The sequence below is a fragment of the Schistocerca nitens genome, chromosome 8 (genome assembly GCF_023898315.1).
Source record: "Schistocerca nitens isolate TAMUIC-IGC-003100 chromosome 8, iqSchNite1.1, whole genome shotgun sequence".
In the NCBI taxonomy this organism is placed as follows: Eukaryota; Metazoa; Arthropoda; class Insecta; order Orthoptera; family Acrididae; genus Schistocerca; species Schistocerca nitens.
The window spans coordinates 121,729,154-121,750,223 of record NC_064621.1 but is presented as its reverse complement, the minus strand read 5'-3'; the positions used below and the strand labels follow the sequence as shown (position 1 = coordinate 121,750,223).

General features: G+C 39.3%; 1 long non-coding RNA gene across 1 annotated transcript; it reads left to right on the top strand.

Annotated features, from left to right (window-relative positions):
• Positions 1-1,519: 1,519 nt before the first annotated feature.
• On the top strand, positions 1,520-19,205 carry LOC126198718 (uncharacterized). The gene is made up of 2 exons (XR_007540095.1): positions 1,520-2,001; positions 18,818-19,205. It is a non-coding gene; the product is annotated as an uncharacterized LOC126198718 (long non-coding RNA).
• Positions 19,206-21,070: the final 1,865 nt, after the last annotated feature.

Sequence of the window (21,070 nt, the reverse complement as noted above, 5' to 3'; positions counted from 1 at the left end):
TCACTTAAGCGGATAACCTTTCAGACCATTTTGCTCTCTCTAGAAATAGTTCTAAGTCACGAAGCTTACTGACCAGATTACTTGATAAACCTCCAATATTCAAATGCATAATAAGGTAATTTTTTGCTATTCTGGATGTGATGTTATCAAAGTTATCTACTATAAACTGGCCAGACACAACTTTTTGTAGATTACTTATCTTCGTGGTTTTTTCCTCCCAGATTCTACTAAAAAATCCTTAAGATGGCATGGTGGTGAAGTTTTTCTTTTGTTATGAGTGGCTCCTATTGATTCTTCTGCTGTTGTTACTTCTGTTGATGTTGTTGATTCTTCTGTTGTTGCTTCTTCCCTTTTTGTTTCTTCATGTGATGATGATAGTCCTGTCAATGCTGATGCTATCACCACTTGTGACAGTAGCTCTGTTGCTGTCTCTGATGATGGTGGTTCTGCTGTTGATTGAGATGATGTTGTTACATGTGTAGTTCCTGCCACATCTGATGAGGATTGTCTTGATTCACTCGATGCTCTGTTTTCTGTCGCTGATAAGGGCTGTGCTGTTTCAGCTGATGATGGTGCTTCTGTTTCTGATATTGACAGTGGCTTTTTTCTTGCTGTAGTTTTTGATGGCTTCACTGCTGTAGTTGGTGGGGGTTGCTGTACTATTATACCGTTTAAGTGCATACCATGTCTTGTAAAACTGTCTCTCTCTAGGTAGTTAACAGGTAGAAATTTTCATACATTTTGCATATGTTCTCGAACTGTTTGTTGGCTTTCATGATTTCTTTGTTTACACACGATCGTTTATGAGGTCTTGTCTATGCGGAATTTCAATGATGAACATTGTTTTACTCTGATTGGTATCCAGTATTTCCTTTAAGTTTTCGACGGCACTCGATAATTCACGTTGGTAAACATCATTGGCTTTCGCTGCTATCACTGTGCATTCATTTTCATTTGATTTAGTTCCGGCGTTTATGGATTTTGTAATTTCGTGCATAGGTGGCCCTGGTTTCACGTAACTAGATACGTTTGTACTATGTCCATAACGTAAAATTTTTGCGAGTCCACGCCCATGGCTATCCGATTGATTGTTACTTTTGAAAATTTCGTTCCTACCTTTCCCATCGTAATTATACGCACTAATACTCGTATTTCGAAAGCCAATAATAATTTCCCATATTCGAAGTTCACCCCCAGGCAACTAGAAGTAGTGACGTCATTCTCTGCTTCCGTATCGTAAAACTTGGGCAGAATACTTCTTCTATCTTGTTGTTCTGTGACCTTGATGTTCTGTTTCTTCCCGTTAAGTGAATACGAAATTGGGCATGAATTGTGGAATGTTTGATGTTCCGTTCCTTTCCGTCACGTGAGTGCGAATCGACTTTAAAAAATCAAATCACTCTCATCAGTCAGCGTTATGCAAACGAAGTGACGTTCTGTTGACATTCCGTTTACCCTGAACACCAGTCCTTTTGAAGGTGACGCCTTTCATTTCATTGACTTCCACTGTGAATCGACTTGAGCTGTCTACGGGAAGCACCTGCAACGCAAGACAAGTTGAGAGACATTTAAATAACCTTGGACATTTGTCTTATTTTTTGGGCGAGCGGCGGAGTTTTAACGTTATTCTTTGCTAGTTCAGTTTTGACAGTTCTTTGTGATTGGGTTCGTTGTCATATTGTTGAATGGAAGTTTGGAGAGTAGCAAATAGTTATCGTGCTTACCGTCGCCTTTCTGTGCAGTAGAGATAGCGCATTGAGATATGCCTATATTTCTTTAGAGAATTTTTTGTAAGACAGGGATTAGGTACATTTGGATTCAGCGCATGGCAACACTGCGGTAATTGTCTCATGTTGAAAGATGACAAGCGTTTTGCGCATTTTCAAAAGCACGAGATGATTGGGATATAGGATGTGATTGCACTGTTGTTACATGTAAATTGTTGTTCGTAGGTTCTGTAGTACATCGTTGCGCTACGGAGACAGCCTTGAAAATCCACAGGTAAATAATGTAACATGCGCGCTGCTCAATTACAATGTTAAACGTGAATTGTAAAAAAATTCATTGATAATCTATTGCCTTCCAGGCGATTGCTCCAATAAGCAGTTGAGATATGCCGATAAATAAGTAACACATTCATTTATGATGTATTCGTGTACAAACAAGAATGAGCACAAAATTGCACGATTCATTTATCGCAATACTTTTCGTATGTTACGTTATTTTGCCCGTACTTCGTCCCGTGGAATGAAATACACCTATCAGAAGGTAAATGAGTAACTGATCAAGTTGCGTCGCGTCTCCTAGTATGTTTGCACCCCAAAGCTTATCAGACTTGATGTGTTTCTCATGTACTTACCGAATTTGAAGGAGTTGTTTGCTCGCGTTATACAGAACTCAGATGATCCATTAAGGTTAGACATACCACCATTGCTCAGTTTCGTGATAGGGAACCTTGGCTATACATATTATGCTCCATTTACGCAGGGATTTTTAGAGACTGTTATGTAACGTATCAGATCTTTGGCGTTTTTGGAATACTTGGCGGAAGGAGAAACTCCATAACGGAATGTGATTCCTGTTAGTAATTCGTAGTGTTGCAGGTATTAAGTTATTTAGTGTGTTTCCAAATCAGGTGGAACTCTTATTTAGCTAACTGCTTTCCATGGTGGAAAAACATTCCCAAAGTAGTTTAACTTATCTTTATATGGTAATAAAACTCCAGTCAGAATTCCAAATTGGTTACTTTACCTTTATTAAGTTGTTATTATTTCTCAAATTTTACAATAAAAAGTTATTCGCGGTCTACATGTGCTATTTTGATTGCAGCGTTTACAAATTTGTTTTCAGTAGGTTTCTTAAATTACCACAAGGTGAATGCCTGAGTGGTGCTTCTTAAGAGGGCACTGCCAAATCTGTCAAAACTGAGCTTGTCTACCGTCTCTAATAACATAGAGACATTGAATGCTGCTCTTTCCTTTTGTACAGTTCTTGTTTTGCTGTGCACTATTGTGATATGTTCAACAAGATCTATGTTGTTGTTGTCTTCAGTCCTGAGACTGGTTTGATGCAGCTCTCCATGCTACTCTGTTCTGTGCAAGCTTCTTCATCCCCCAGTACTTACTGCAACCTACGTCCTACTGAATCTGCTTAGTGTATTCATCTCTTGGTCTCCCACTACGATTTTTACCCTCCACGCTGCCCTCCAATGCTAAATTTGTGATCCCTTGATGCCTCAGAACATGTCCTACCAACCGGTCCCTTCTTCTTGTCAAGTTGTGCCACAAACTTCTCTTCTCCCCAATCCTATTCAGTACCTCCTCATTAGTTATGTGATCTACCCACCTTATCTTCAGCATTCTTCTGTAGCACCACATTTCGAAAGCTTCTATTCTCTTCTTGTCCAAACTGGTTATCGTCCATGTTTCACTTCCATACATGGCTACACTCCATACAAATACTTTCAGAAACGACTTCCTGAGACTTAAATCTATACTCGATTTTAACAAATTTCTCTTCTTCAGAAACGCTTTCCTTGCCATTGCCAGTCTACATTTTATATCCTCTCTACTTCAACCATCATCAGTTATTTTGCTCCTCAAATAGCAAAACTCCTTTACTACTTTAAGTGTCTCATTTCCTAATCTAATTCCCTCAGCATCACCTGATTTAATTCGACTACATGCCATTAGCCTCGTTTTGCTTTTGTTGATGTTCATCTTATAGCCTCCTTTCAAGACACTATCCATTCCATTCAACTGCTCTTCCAAGACCTTTGCTGTCTCTGACAGAATTACAGTGTCATTGGTGAACCTCAAAGTTTTTATTTCTTCTCCATGGATTTTAATGCCTACTCCGAATTTTTCTTTTGTTTCCTTTACTGCTTGCTCAATATACAGATTGAATAACATCAGGGAGAGGCTACAACTCTGTCTCACTCCCTTCCCATCCGTTGCTTCCCTTTCATGCCCCTCGACTCTTATAACTGCCATCTGGTTTCTGTACAAATTGTAAATAGTCTTTCGCTCCCTGTATTTTACCCCTGCCACCTTTAGAATTTGAGAGAGAGTATTCCAGTCAACATTGTCAAAAGCTTTCTCTAAGTCTACAAATGTTAGAAATGTAGGTTTGCTTTTCCTTAATCTATTTCCTAAGATAAGTCGTAGGGTCAGTATTGCCTCACGTGTTCCAATATTTCTGCGGAATCTAAATTTATCTTTGCCGAGGTTGGCTTCTACCAGTTTTTCCATTCGTCTGTAAAGAATTCGCGTTAGTATTTTGCCGCTGTGACTTATTAAACTGATAGTTTGGTAATTTTCACATCTGTCAACACCTGCTTTCTTTGGGATTGGAATTATTATATTCTTGTTGAAGTCTGAGGGTATTTCGCCTGTCTCATACATCTTGCTCACCAGATGGTAGAGTTTTGTCAGGACTGGCTCTCCCAAGGCCGTCAGTAGTTCCAATGGAATGTTGCCTACTCCTGGGGCCTTGTTTCGTCTCAGGTCTTTCAGTGCTCTGTCAAACTCTTCACGCAGTATCATATCTCCCATTTCATCTTCATCTACATCCTCTTCCATTTCCATAATATTGTCCTTGAATACATCGCCCTTGTATAGACCCTCTATATATTCCTTCCACCTTCCTGCTTTCCCTTCTTTGCTTAGAACTGGGTTTCCATCTGAGCTCTTGATATTCATACAAGTGGTTCTCTTTTCTCCAAGGTCTCTTTAATTTTACTGTAGGCAGTATCTATCTTACCCCTAGTGAGATAAGCCTCTACATCCTTACATTTATCCTCTAGCCATCCCTGCTTAGCCATTTTGCACTTCCTGTCGATCTCAGTTTGGAGACATTTGTATTCCTTTTTGCCTGCTTCATTTACTGCATTTTTATATTTTCTCCTTTCATCAATTCAATATTTCTTCTGTTACCCAAGGATTTCTACTAGCCCTCGTCTTCTTACCTACTTGATCCTCTGCTGCCTTCACTACTTCATCCCTCAGAGCTACCTATTCTTCTTCTACTGTATTTCTTTCCCCCATTCCTGTCAATGGTTCCCTTATGCTCTCCCTGAAACTCTGTACAACCTCTGATTTAGTCAGTTTATCCAGGTCCCATCTCCTTAAATTCCCACCTTTTTGGAGTTTCTTCAGTTTTATTCTACAGTTCATAACCAATAGATTGTGGTCGGAGTCCACATCTGCCCCTGGAAATGTCTTACAATTTAATACCTGGTTCCTAAATCTCTGTCTTACCATTATATAATCTATCTGATACCTTCTAGTATCTCCAGGATTCTTCCATGTATACAACCTTCTTTCATGATTCTTGAACCACGTGTTAGCTATGATGAAGTTAGCTCTGTGCAAAATTCTACCAGACGGCTTCCTCTTTCATTTCTCTCCCCCAGTCCATATTCACCCACTATGTTTCCTTCTCTCTCTTTTCCTACTCTCGAATTCCAGTCACCCTAGACCATTAAATTTTCGTCTCCCTTCACTACCTGAATAATTTCTTTTATTTCATCATACATTTCTTCAATTTCTTCGTCATCTGCAGAGCTAGTTGGCAAATAAACTTGTACTACTGTAGTAGGCGTAGGATTCGTGTCTATCTTGGCCACAATAATGCGTTCACTATGCTGTTGGTAGTAGCTTACCCGCAGTCCTATTTTTTTATTCATTATTAACCCTACTCCTGCATTACCCCTATTTGATTTTGTATTTATAACCCTGTAATCACCTGACCAAAAGTCTTGTTCCTCCTGCCACCGAACTTCACTAATTCCCACTATATCTAACTTTAACCTATCCATTTCCCTTTTTAAATTTTCTAACCTACCTGCCCGATTAAGGGATCTGACATTCCACGCTCCGATCCGTAGAACGCCAGTTTTCTTTCTCCTGATAACGACGTCCTCCTGAGTAGTCCCCGCGCGGAGATCCGAATGGGGGACTATTTTACCTCTGGAATATTTTATCCAAGAGGGCACCATCATCATTTAACCATACAGTAAAGCTGCATGCCCTCGGGAAAAATTACGGCTGTAGTTTCCCCTTGCTTTCAGCCGTTGGCAGTACCAGCACAGCAAGGCCGTTTTGGTTAGTGTTGCAAGGCCAGATCAGTCAATCATCCAAACTGTTGCCCCTGCAACTACTGAAAAGGCTGCTGTCCCTCTTCAGGAACCACACGTTTGTCTGGCCACTCAACAGATACCCCTCCATTGTGGTTGCACCTACGGTACGGCCATCTGTATCACTGAGGCACACAAGCCTCCCCACCAGTGGCAATGTCCATGGTTCATGGGGGCAGGAACGAGACCTAAGGAAATTTAAAACTTTTACTTGGTAACTATATACCCATAAATATAAGTAGAAAATGTATATAATAGTGATCCACTGTATAACTCTTAAAGTACACTATAAACTCGAAACCTTTCTCGATCCATTACATTCCTAGTCACCCGACTTTGCGCCAGTCCTTGGATTAAAGGCCAGACCTGTCCGGTGTTTGTCAAGTGAGGGCATTATTAACACACCCATTGGATGTGAATCTGAAATTTAGTGGCCTAGTTGGTTCTATTTGAAAGTGGGCAGCTAAGTGCTGGTACCAGATTTCACCCTCCTTTCTATCACATCACAACCACAGGTGAGACTGCGCTCTACATGCTCTCATCCATCACTCGCCAAACCAGTTACAAGATACCTTGCATGCAAGCTGCTACTTTTGTATTGACTATAGATGATTGTTCCAGTATATAGGTCACATGACACAAACAAAAGAAATTCGCCTCTTTTTGCAGCAATAACAGTGGAAGTTGTTGCAGTGTAATGGAACAATGGAAAATCCAGGATAAAATGCAACAGTATTTTAAAAATGATAGCTGTTACTCACCATAAAGCGGATCTCCGCTATGTGGTGAGTAGCAACTATCGTTTATATGATACTGTACAGTATATTGAAGGAAGATTAAGGATGAAGGACCCATTGATAGCAGCTTCATTAGACATGCTTTAGCAGTCTCAGCTTCTCAATTTGCTGCACATCAGCATTGAACAAATGTGATATCTATCATATAACATACTTTTTAATGTAAAATATGCTGTGATTGATCTCTTGATGTGCTTACAGCATTAACTACTTTGTACACTTTGAAATGCCATTCATCACATACTGTATTGTAGACTTCCACATTTTATTAATCCACAATTGCAGTGTTAGGATGCCCTTGCTGTGATGTTGCTTTCAGTCTGAAGTCTGTTTTGATGCACCTTTCCATTCTAGTCTATCCTGTGCAACCTTCCTACTGTAGTTGAGCCTTGGTCTCCCTTTAAAATTTTTGCCCCTAACACATTCTTCCATTACCAAACTTACAATTCCTTGATGTCCCATGGTGTATCCTGCCAACAGATCCTTTCACGTTGTGCCATAAATTTCTTTCCCCCTTTTGAATTCCGTACATCCTCATTATTCGCTCTACCCATCTAATCTTCAGCATTATTCTCGCGTCGACCGAAGCGTCCGATCCCACCCGTCGGCTTGACCCGTGCCGTAAGGCTGTTGTGGTGCGTAATGTCATGACAATGCGGAATTTAGTTTGTGAGAGTGGCGTGTTTGTAGGTGTCGTTTTGATGTGATCAGTTGTGCTCTCTGGTGGTGTGTTAATGTGTTGTGTGTTAGGTGATGTTTTTGGTTTAGTTTGCGTGTGTGGCGTGTTAATAGGTGGCGTATTGTTGCGGTCAGTGGTTCTTTCTGGTGGTGTGTTTATGGGTAGCATGTTACGTGGCGTATGGGGTTCATTTGCGTGGTAGCCTTGCACGTGTGTGGTATTGGTAGTGGCTGTGCTTTCAGCGGAATATTTATCATTGAGTTAACGATTTTGGTTTTGTTATGTCGGCGTTATTGTAGTTTTTTTGTGTTCGTTGTTTGTGAATTTTGGTAAATTGCTTTTTTTTTATGTCTTTCGTAGGTATGGATATGGCTGGCAAGGTCAAGAGTTTTAGGCGATGATGTGGGACAGTGCGTTGTCTCAATAAAATTTCTTCGGATTTTTGGATGAAGTCGTGAAGTGTGTCGTGAAGAAATGAGGCGTACTAAAGTTCCGGCGTCTCGGAGCAGGGATGGGTATATGTGGAGGTCGTAAGGGTAAAAGGTCAAGGGAAGTGTTAGATTCCAATTTTGTTTTGTTACGTGTTTTTTGAGGTAGTGATGATTGTGGACGTGGTTGTAGTTTTGGGTTTTATGATTTGGCATCGATAGTTTCTGTTGACCTATATAGGTCAAGGGAAGTGTTCGATTCAAATTTGTGGGATCGGGAGCAGCTGTTGAGCTATATAGGTCAAAGGAAATGCCCAATTCCAGAGGATATTGTGTTTAATGGAATTGGGGAGTTTTGTGTTGTTGGTTTTTTTCATCGTTTTGTTTGATTTGGTATGGTGGTGTGTGTCAAAATTTTTTTTATATTTACTTTGCCCCCCACACAAAAACCCCCCATTTCCCACGCGTGTCCCGTTAGTTTCATTAGTTTTTTTGTGGAATGTGTGTGTGTTGGTTTTTCAATGTATTTTCGTGTTTGTGGTCATGTTTACGTAATGACGTCATAGGCGCCATATTGGAGTCATGTATAGTCGTTTCCGCCATCTTTGGGATGCCATGGTTCAAAGCAGACACGTGGAATCAGATGATTCTGTATTTCCTTCTTCTGTAGCATCACATTTCTAAAGCTACTATTTTCGTATTCTCTGAACTGCTCATTGCTCATGATTCACTCCCTAAAATTACGTCCAGGAATTGCTTTTTAACCCTTAATTTTATTTAAAGGACATCATATTTGCCAGTGACTGTAGAAATTACTTATTTCACAATTCTAGTCTCAGTCTTAGAGCTGTTACCAAGTGGTACTGCAAAAAATATTGCTTCAGCACGCCCGACTTTTTAATTTTCCAACATGCATACAAGTCGTCATCAGAACAAAGCCTTTTCACTGTTTGATAATGGCCCACAAGTCTGAAATTCCAACTGTAAAATAATTTCTCTGGCAGAGAATACTGGCACCATGACAGACCAGGTCTGTCCATAAATCCGTAAGAGTAGGTGGGGGTCGAGATCTCCTCTGAACAGCACGTTGCAAGGCATTCCAGATATGCTCAATAATGCTCATGTCTGGGGAGTTTGGTGGCCAGCAGAAGTGTATCAACCCAGAAGAGTGGTCCTGGAGCCACTATGTAGCAATTCTGGACATGCGGGGTGTCGCATTGTCCTGCTGGAGGAATTGCTCAAGTCTGTCAGACTGCACAATGGACATGAATGGATGGAGATGATCAGACAGGATGCTTATATGTGTTTCACTTGTGAGAGTCATATCTAGATGTATCAGGGGTCCCATATTACTCCAACTGCACACGCCCCACACAATTACAGAGCCTACACAGTCCCCTGCTGACATGCTGGGTCCTTGGATACATGAGATTGTCTCCATACCCGTACAGATCCATCTACTCAACACAATTTGAAACAAGACTTGTCTGACCAGGCAACATGTTTCCTGTCATCAACAGTCCAATGTCGGTGTTGATGAGCTCTGGCGAGGCATAAAGTTTTGTGTCATGCAGTGATCAATGGTACACGAGTGGACCTTCGCCTCTGAAAGCCCATATCGATAATGTTTCATTGAAAGGTTCGCATGCTGACACTTGATGGCCCAGCATTGAAATCTGCAGCAATTTGTGGAAGGGTTGCACTTTTGCCACGTTGAACGACTCGCTTCAGTCGTTGTTGGTCCCATTCTTGCAGGATCTTTTTCGGCTGCAACAAAGAGATATGACGTTTTACCGGATTCCTGATATTCATGGCACACTCGTGAAATGGTTGTACAGGAAAATCCCCACTTCATCGCTACCTTGAAGATGTTGTGTGCCATCGCTCGTGTTCCATCACTCCTGTGGCAGCTATAACACCACATTCAAACTCGCTTAAATCTTGATAACCTGCCATTGTAGCAGCAGTAACCAATCTTAACAACTGTGCCAGACACTTGTTGTCTTATATAGTCGTTGCCGACTGCAGCGCCGTATTCTGCCCGTTTACATCTCTCTGTATTTGAATATGCATGCCTATACCAGTTTCTTTAGCACTTCAGTGTATATTACCTACAGTGTAATTGGTAAACCTGTCACTTATGATATTGTACTGTTGTACCCTAGCTTCTGTGTGCCACAACATTGAGTGGATGAGCAAGAGAGGAAGACATGTCATCTTGCCTTCCTTTTGTAATGTTGTTGCTTACATTAGGGAGAAGTGTGCATTGTATTGCATACACAATGCCTCAAAAGTATATGTTTATAGTCAGATTAGAATTACTTCGTAACTGACACAATGCAGTGGTGGGAGAGACAGTGTTGCCGGCATGCAGCCACCCACAGCCAGTCATGCTTCACAACATCCTGCATGTGGCTGCAAAACAAGCAACACAGCATACATGTGGCACTCAAGAAAGAACTAAGGTTGAATGGTAGCTGATCCCTACCATTCAACTCTGAAATGACAATCACAAAGTAATTTTATTTGGAATTTGAACTACAGTCCTTGTTATGATGATATAATTAGACAGACAGATTGCGGATTAAGCAATGTGGAGATCCATACAGTGGCGGATACATAAGGGAGGCGTGCAACCCCTCCCCCCACTTGCAGGGCCGTCCACATTGCCACCTGTGCCGCCCCCACCAGTCAGCCCACATGCTATTCATTCGTCTCTTTCATCAGTCGACTCGACTGAATCGAGTTATCGAGTAGGTGTACTTTCCTGTGTAGCACGCATGTCCGTGTTACTGTGTTTGACGATGTAATTAACCAATTAGTCAGGAAGAATAGACACATAGAATTCATCATTTAAGGAAGAGAACCACAATTGTAAATTTTTTATATCGTAAGATGGCATTGTCCTGTATATGTGTATATTCAGTTGAAATAAAACTTTCTTAAACTTTGCATGAGACTTGATTATATTTTATTGCAGTAAAAGTAAAGGTAGCTCAAGATATCTTTAGGGCTACCTCCTTGAGGTTTTTCTGTATGCGCCACTGGGTCCGTAAAAAAATAGAAATCGTGAACCTCCTAAAATTATTTCCCATTGTAATACTTACAATTCCAACAAATAAGTTTGGAAACTAATTCTATGTAACAAATGTCCATTATCAACAACATTCTTACAGAAAACCATTTGTTAGCAAACACTTTAGATTTGAAATACAACCAAAGAAAGGAAAGATTTTTAATGAGCCATTGTACCAAATACTTGCTTTCCTTGTTTTTAAATAAAACATTTTTCAGCATGTTCAGAATTTTTGTGTGACAGGTCATTTTCAGTGAGCATAATGACAAGTGACAGAGAAAATTTGTCATAAATTTTTGTTTTAAAATTTGTGACCCAGCAGAAGCATCAAGAACCTTTTAAAGTCTCTTTTAGTGTCTTTAGAATAGATCTTTGTAAGTATTTGAGTAGGTTTTCTAACTTTAGCATCAACGCAACCTCAACAAGAAACTTAAAGAGGACTTTGATGTTAAGTGTCTGCATTGCAGGAATGTCCTGTACATAACTTACCTAGTACTGGTAGAAAAGTTTGTCTCATCCATGAAGCATAGTTTCTTCTGTGTTACTAAGGCTGGTGTATTCCTAACTTATGAGCACATACTGCTTTCAATCAGTTCTTTCAATTGCCTTTTTGTCATTGTCCTTGCTGTAATGTTGAAGAAGCACAAAGTTATTTAATATCTTTGGCAGCCACTTGAAATTCTGCAGTTTCTTTTTGCAAGGATATGTTAACACATTTTCTTTGTGTGAAGGGCTTCTGAGAGGCATGAGGCACATGGGTTGGTGACTACTAGACTTGTAAACAGAACATAAGGGACAGCACTGAGAAACTAGTACTTGCATGTAATATATGCAGTTGAATCAGGATAATTCCATGTCAAGTGACCTGCATGTCCTCACTTGAATATCTCCACCTTTGCTTAGTTTTGTTAAATGACCAAAAGAAAATATATAAATTTTAATACTTTTGGAGTAAGAGACTCAAAAGTTAAGTGTGCCAAAATGTTGCGACATTTCAAAAAAAAATTTGCTTTGTTTGAAATTCTGTAATTGAATGAATAATTGTATAAAGCTGCAAAATTTGGCAAGTTAGTTAAATAGTTTTCATAGTGTACAGTCCGTAAGTACTAAGTCATTTGGTTCACCACTTTAGTGCCATGTAATCCATAGTGTTCAACATATTTTGTCATATCTAATGAATCAAAGTTTAAGTATTTTGATCCCTCTGTATCTTTTGCGGACTTACTGCATAGTATCTTGTTTATAAAACCAAAGGTTTTTCACTTTTGGATTCATAGTTTTCAAGATAGACCAGATGAATTGCATAAAAAAAAAATTACTGTGAAAATATGTGGATTTTAAACCCTTTTATCTCATAGGGGGTTTTCCATCCATACTTGGATTAAGTACCTCTATTTATAAAGTATCCCTGTAGCTCAAGGACCATCCATTAAAGTTTCTCATAAAAATTAATGTTCTAAGATCAAACAGTTTGTTGGAAGACAGTAGTAAATGAAAGCATAAACTCAGTATGCTCTGAATGCAAAATGAAACAAAAGTTATTCTCTAACTTTTCAACTTTGAAGAACTATATTAAGCAAGGAGAAAGACCATTAGAAGATTTAATCAAATTATATTTTTGCAAACAATATTTCATACTATTCCTCTGATAACTTGATCAATTCAGGAAGTGAAGAAAACCTGCCAAAGTGTACTGTTAGTAAGGTGAATGCCTTGTTACTATTTGTTGCTCTTTGGTTCCAGCAGAAGGCTGCAGAACGTTGGAGACTTTTCGTGAATACTGAAGAATGGGATACAACCCATTGTCTTTAAAAAATGATATCACAAGTTACCACAGATGGTGCATTGCAGACACAGATGAATGTTGAGAAAAACAAAGGAACGTAGAACAGAGAAAACAGAACATAGACATATACCATGTATATCCATATTTCGAATGTAATTTTACACATATTGCTTTTTTCACAGTAGAAAGTCCTAGTATCCTAGTCTTCACTTGACCCTATATAGATCAGCTGAAGGATAGGATAGGATACTGGTGCTAGCAAAAAAAAAGAAAAAAGGGGGGGGGGGGGTGCGACATAGGTAACATTAGCATGGAGCACCTCTGCTAACATATAGGTTGTATCCTGTACCTAAGTTGACCTATGTAGGTCAACTGAAGTACAGGATACAAATTTTACGTATATTGGTTTTTTTCATCTTCACTAGTATTGGTGTCAACAGTAGAATAGGAGACTAGTACTATCATAGGTGAAAAAAGGCAAAAATCATAAAATTTTTATCCTGTACTTCAGCTGACCTATACAGGTCAACTGAAGAATAGAATACTAGTACTAGCAAAGACAGAAAAAGTGACAAACATAAAATTTGCATCTTGTACTTTTATTTGCATAGGTCAGCTGAAGAATACGATATTAGTACTATTAAAGGTGAAAAAATGCAACAAATACACAATTTGTATCTTGTGCTTCAGTTGACCTATATATCAACTGAAGAATAGGATACAGCCTTTGTAGTTCAGCTGGGACACAAGATGCCAGTGTTATGTATGCTGCCCTTTTTGCCTTTGCTGTTGCCAGTATCCTATTTTTCAGTTGACCTGCGTAGTATAGGGTACAAATCAAATGCAGAGGAAACGGCAACTGGAACAACTCACTATGAGACAAAGGTATAATTCAAAATGTGTACACAAATGATTTAAAATTACCACAAGTGCCAAAAATTATACACAATATTTATCTCTTAATAACACAGTTATTTATTTTTATTTTCAGTTATGGCACTTTGCCACAGGAGATAACCAATTTGTTATCCATGGCACAAAAATAAACAACTAATATCTATGACTAAAATATGACATTGGTCAGACCCGACAAGTTGTATCCTATTCGTCAGTTGACCAGACTTCTCCTTAACATAAGGATCAATTGAGTTTTTCTGATCAGAGCTTCAGTAATGTATGATATCTACATTTCATCTTCACCATAAAACTAGTTTGAAAAACAGTTCTTCCAAAGATCAAGATGTACTCTTGTTTCAAAGAAGGATCATTACTTAAAAATAATTGAGTCATGTTAATGAAACTCTGTAAAATCAGTAAATATGGTTCATTTGGACAAAGTATTGTGTCAACCTATGTAACAAATTGGCTTCTGTAACAGCTTCAGTTTCATATTATCAAGATATACAGATGGAAGTGTGCAAAATCTTTAACAGTAGTTCTGCTCTTTTGTTGGAGCTTCCTGTCATAGAATTAAGGCAGTTTGTGAAAATGATTAAAAAGACAATGTCAAAAGTAAAGTTAAGCAGGCACAAGGGCTAATAAGTTGTCAATAGATATCTGCTAGTGGCTTTGATCATGATGTTATAGCGATTAGAATGTCCAGGAAAACGTGAGTGAATGAACTACTTTCAGTATACATATTCAGCATTTGTCAAGCTAGGAAGGAAAAAAATGTGCATATCATCCCTTGTTGCAGAAATTAAGATTCTTACATTGCCACAGAGCAGTTGGTGTATTAAAAAACTAAACAACATTTTGTGCCTCTGACAGATCCATTAAAAAAGCTGTACTTTAATCTTTTGAGGATGATGAGTTACGTATGTTATGCTCTGGCGTTAAGGAATTTGTTTCTGTAATGAATGGGGAAATAAAAGTTTAGAAACAAAAATGACTGTTTCTAGCCAGTTCAAAAGAAATATTTATTGCTGAACAAACAAAGCATGGAAAAAATAGGCTCTTCTAATTTATGTGACTGCCACTGAAATAGTGTCTTACTATTAATTCTTCAGGTGTCCACTCACCAAAATGCATTGAAGCTTGTTAGTTGCATCATTGATAAGAAGAAAATTACTCACTGCAGTAGGCTCCCAACTCATTTGTGAGTAAATGCATGGTGAGCATGGGGCCCGGAGCCAGTGTAGTACTTCTTTTGTTCCCGTGCTGCAGTCTTATTCTCGGACTGTAAAAGTCCTTCCTCAGGACTGATCTGGAGAACATATTCCCTATTGACAACATGGCATGTTTGCAGGACGTAGATAGTGGCTTTACCCATTTTGTTTGTTTATTTTATAACACATTTCAGTTAACTCACATTTGGTCCCTACGTCCATGTAAGAGATCACAGGTTATCTTCACAGTAGTAGCCTCTGACTAAACAGGAAGTGCCATGTTGATGCCTGAGCTGTGGCTTTTGAGTACCCCACTATGCTTTTACTGAATACCACTATGATCATAAAGACTACAAGTAATTTATATGGCATATATTGGCAGTATAGTAACGAAGTAACGTAAAATTGTGCCTTACAGCGATTCAGTGTAACAGTCATCATTCTATTTTCATAGATGTTACATTCAAGAAACAAAAATAAATTTAGATGGAGGTCATATTACACCAGTGTTACTTAGTGAAAAAAGTTACGAATACATTTTAAAGAATAAAGCATCATTAGATACAATTGACTCAGAGGTAAAAAGTCATATTTTTAAAATAATGGCTTTGAAAAAGGGATTTACATGTTTCCAACGTGCTTTGAGATCCTGCTGAACCCAGTGGTACTAGGGGGGTTAAACATCTGTGTGCTTACGCTCACTACCTAATTAAATGCAGTAAAAATGGCAGCTGGGAGTGCAGTTTCTCATTTGTGGAAACTTACGTCTCTTTATCCCAGGTGTGGGCTGGAGTCTACTGTCTACTGGTCCACCGAAGATGAACTGTTCTAGTTCACCTCCTTCATGGTGATAATACTGCCAACATGTCTTTTATGCTGAAAACCTCAAATCCACTTTGCAAAAGTGAGGCATCCTCTTCTCCTCCACCCCCAACCCCTTCTGTGTAACCCTGAGTTATATAATGAGTCTTTCACGAACTGGGAACTGGTTCAGACTTTTAACTTGTCCCATGGCACAGTTCTAGGCTGTGATTAGATTCAAAATTGATAAGACCCTCATCTGAATGTGTCTCACAGACTCCATTTCATCAGGACCCTCAACTTTATTTGGCTAGAAGTATCTTCCCTTCACAATGTAGAGATAGTATTATCTTCCAGTCCTTAAGCCAGGCAAAAACCCAATGTCTGTCGACAGCTATTGGGTCATTTATTAACTGGTAGTAAGTTTTCAGTTTTATTGTGACTGACAACTGCTTTCAAAACTCTTGTGTTTGATGATGCTCTGAAATATTGATTTACATGAGAACTTTGCTAAATACTTAAGATCTTCGTGGAAGATAGCAAACTTGCAAACTTGACATTTTGTAGAGAGAGAGAAAAAAAGAATCGTTGTTCAAATGATTGTTAATGCAGTTAATATGAATCTGGCATCCATTCTGAGATGCAAGGATTTGTAAAACACTTTGCAGGTTTTCTTACCGTTAACATCACCGCACCTGCCTCAAAATAATTAAAAAAAAAACTGCAGGTTTTATGCACAAACTACTAAGCAACAAGGTCAAAAGGAGAGAAATCAAGATACTGAAACTTGTAAGAAGTGTTATTGGAACAAAATGTTTTGAAGACTTTGAGTGGCTCTTGAACTTAAAATAGTGAACCAAATTAATTAAATCTTTCAGAATGTGCACAGAACAAATAGAAGGTTCTCTGAAGTGTTATGGTTGTAATGATTATCCACTGAATTACAGCATTTTAAAAAGGAACCTTTTTTAAAAAAAAATTACTGTGATATACTGTTAAAATTTTTGCACTACAAATTTATGAAAGGAATAGATTGATACTCACCATGTAGAGGAGACATTGAGTCACAGACAGGCACAGCAGAAAGACTGCTATACATTTTAGCTTTTGCCCCACCCCTCCACACACACACACACACACACACACACACACACACACACACACACACACACACACAAAACTTGCAACTTGCCGCAATCTGTGGGTGGGAGGGGGAGGAGTGGTAAGGAGGAGGCTGGGTGCGGAGGGATAGGAATAGCAGGGGTGGGGAAAGGTGTAGTGCTGCTTGTGGGAATATGCAGGGACATGATGGGGACAGTGCAGGGCTGCTAGGTGTAGGCAGGAGGTTTGAGGGGAGGGGGTAACCAGAAAAGGAGAAAGTAGAGGAAGGGGAAAATGCCTGGTGGGTGCGTTGGTGGAATAGAAGGTTGTGTAGTTCTGCGGTGGCAGCAGGGAAGGGAAAGGTAGGTGAAGAGCAGGGACTAGCACATGTTAAGGCCATGGAGTTATGGGAACATAGGATATACTGCAAGGAGAAATCCTACCTGCACAATTCAGAAAAGCTGGAGTTGGTAGGAACGATTCAGGTGGCACATACTGTGAAAAGCAGTCATCGAGGTTAAGCATGCCGTGTTGAGCAGCATGTTCAGCAACTGAGTGGTATAGCTGTCTCTTGGCCACAGTTTGTCGATGGCCATTCATGCGGGCAGTCAGCTTGTCTTTTGTCATGCCCAAGTAGAAAGCTTCACAGTGGTTTTAGCTTAGTTTGTACATCGCATAACTGCTTTCAATGGTAGCACTGCCTTTGATAGGAGATGCATGTGACTGGACAGGAGAAGGTGGTGGTGGTGGTGGTGGTGGGAGGATGTATGGGACAGGTCTTGCGTCTAGGTCTATTGCAAGGATATGAGGCAAGGAGTTGGCAACAGGGGTGGAGTAAGGATGGAAAAGGATACTGTGTAGGTTCTGTGGATCACAGAATATCACTTTGGGAGTGGTGGGAACGATAGTGGCTAGGATATTCCTTATTTCAAGGCATGATGAGAGGTAGTTGAAATCCTGGAAGAGAATATGGTTCAGTTGTTCCAGTCCTGGGTAGTATTGAGTCATGAGGGGAGTGCTCTTTAGTGGCTGAGCCATGGGTGTGTCTAAGATTACTGGTGACTGAAGGGACAATGCACAGGAGATCTGTTTCTGTACTAGGTTGGGAGGGTAATTTCAGTCTGAATGGTGGGCTCCACATGGTTCCCAAGTTGTGCAGCGACCGTAAACGATAAAATTACCAAATAAGCAGCAACCAGTTGCAAAATCATGTTTTCTTTATTTACTTTTGCAAATCGATTTCAAAACATGATTTTGCGACTGGTTGCTGCTTATTTGGTAATTTAATTTCAGTCTGTCAAGGCGTCAGTGAGACCCTTGGTATATTTGGAGAGGGGCTGCTCGTCACTACAGGTGCAGCCACAGATGGTCAGGCTTTGTGAAAAGGACTTCCTGGTATGGAATGGGCGCCAGCTATCGAAGTGGAGGTATTGCTGGTGGTTGGTAGGTTTGATATGGATGGAGATGCCAAAGTAGCTGTATACAGACTGGACTCGGCAGCCAGAAACAGTGGCCGTGTGTGTGTGTGTGTGTGTGTGTGTGTGTTTTGTACTTTAGAAAAAGGCCTCTTGGCTGAAAGCTCAAATGTGCAGCTTTTTTTTCTGTCTGTAACTTGGTGTATAACAATGGGTTTCCTACTCTTCCTCTATATCTCTTTATTAACTTTTCTAAATTTTTATATCGAAGAATATTTGTTAATGCCATTAATAAACAAGTTTGTAATTTATATTGAATTGTTTAAACTGCTTTTTATATAAATACATACAGTGCATTAGTCAAGTAAGCAAAAAATTTTATGATGCTATATGCTGGGGCTTGCCCTACTGCTCGTAGATTAGCATTAGTCTAATTCTAACAGTTTGTGCAAAATTTAATTAGTTTTATTTCTGTTTTGCCATTTTACAGGGATGGTTTGCATTCCCTGTATTGTAGTACCCTTCTTCTTATTTATATGGTACCGCTTCATTCAGCCAGTTGTCTTGCAATACTGGAATCCATGGAGGCAAGTGCAGAGCTCTAGTACTTCTATTGCAGATTCTGGACAGCTTGGCAGTGAATCACAAGGAGGGAAACTGGAAAATGGTGACACAAAAACTTCTATATCCTCAGCCAAATGCAGTGAAAACATTGTGAAGGAGAAGTCTCTGTAAAGCATTTATATTGGTTATTCTTCCTAGCATTCCTTTGTTATTTGTTATTTTAAAAAAATTCTATAAAGTGTAATATTTATTTTGAAATGTAAGCACCAATAAAAAATATTATCAATTAATCATAATAAAGTGATGCAAAATTTTATAGTAAGTTCCACTATGAAACCTTAACAGAAATATTTTATTTCTGATATCAGTTCCTGAAGAACCAAAATTGACAATGACTTTCTTTTATCTAAATTTTGTCACTGTGGCTGTAAAGCAGTTTTTCCTTGCAAGGAAAGAGGACAAAATTCTCTGTCCATTAGTTGCAAAGTATGTTGACTCTCATCTGTACGACAATGCTAAAAAACTGATAGTACTGTTGATTTACACAGCGCAGCGATTTACACAGCGCAGCAGTTGTTGCTGTAATATGCCAGTAATGAGCATCAAAAGAGATACAGGTATTAATGAGTGCAGGGTTGTTGTAGCAAGATTGAATTCCCAAATCGTCCAAAAATAAGCGAAAAATATACCTATTTAAAAAGCAGATAAAAATTTGTTTGGTGCCTTCCTGAGAGACAATCTCCACTCCTTCCAAATTAACAACGTAAGTGCAGACTAGACGTGGCTTGAATTCACAGAAATAGTATAGACAGCAATTGAGAGATTTGTACCAAATAAACTAACAAACAACTGAGCTGATCCCCCTTGGTACACAAAATGGGTCGGAACACTGTTGCAGAAACAAAAAAAGCCTGCCAAATTTAACCAAATGGAAAATCCCAAAGATTGGCAATCTTTTACAGAAGTTCAAAATGTAGTGAGGACTTTAATGCAAGATGCTTATACTAGTTTCCGCAACAAAACTTTGTCTCAAAATCTGGCAGAAAATCCAGAGAGATTGTGGTCATATGTAAAGTATGCTAGTGGCAAGACACTATCAATGTCTTCTCTGTGGGACAGCAATGGAAATACTAGCAATGACAGTGCTGCTAAAGCATTGTTACTAAACACAGCCTTCCAAAATTCCTTCACCTAAGAAGCTGAAGTAAATATTCCAGAATTCGAATTGAGAACAGCTGCCAACATGAGTAACTTAGAAGTTGATATCCTTGGATTAGTGAAGCAACTTAAGTCACTTAATAAAAGCAAGTCTTCCAGTCCAGACACTATACCTCCTTTCAGAGTATGCTGATGCAGCAGCCCCGTGCTTAACAGTCGTATACAACCATTCGCTCGACGAATGATCCGTACCCATAGCCTTGAAAGTTGCACAGGTCACGCCAATATTCAAGAAAGGCAGTAGGAGTAATCCACTAAATTACAACCTCATATCATTAATGTCAATATGGAGCAGGATTTTGGAAGATATATTGTGTCCAAACATTATGAATTACCTCAAAGAGAACATTCTGTTGACACACAGTCAACACAGGCCTAGAAAATAACATTCTTGTGAAACACAAGTAGCTCTTTACTGAAACGAAATGTTGAGTGCTATTGACAAGGGATTTCAAATTGATTCTGTATTTAAGATTTCGAGAAGGATTTCAGCACTGTACCTTACAAGTGGCTTGTGATCAAATTGTGTGCTTATGGAGTATTGTCTGTTATGCAACTGGATTCATGATTTCCTGTCAGAAAAGTCACAGTACCTAGCAACTGGTGGAAAGTCATAGAGTAAAAAAGAAGTTATTTCTGGTGTTCCCCAAGATAGTGTTACAGGTCCTCTGTTGTTCTTCACCTATGAGGGTTGAAACTTTAATAGTGGCAACTATTTATTTACAGCTCGTACAAAATAGATATGTGTTTCAAAGTTTTACTGACCTTCAGAGTAGTCATCAGCATTGTGTATAACCCGTTGCTAGCGATGTGGAAGTCACAGGATACTCTTAGCAGTACCAGTTGTGTCGACAGTTTGAGCGGTGCGGTCTATTGCCTGATGAATTTGTAGCAGTTCTGAAGAGAATGCCGTGAAGTGTTTCCTTCAGCTTAGAAATCAAGTTGGACTTGTCAGGGAGCG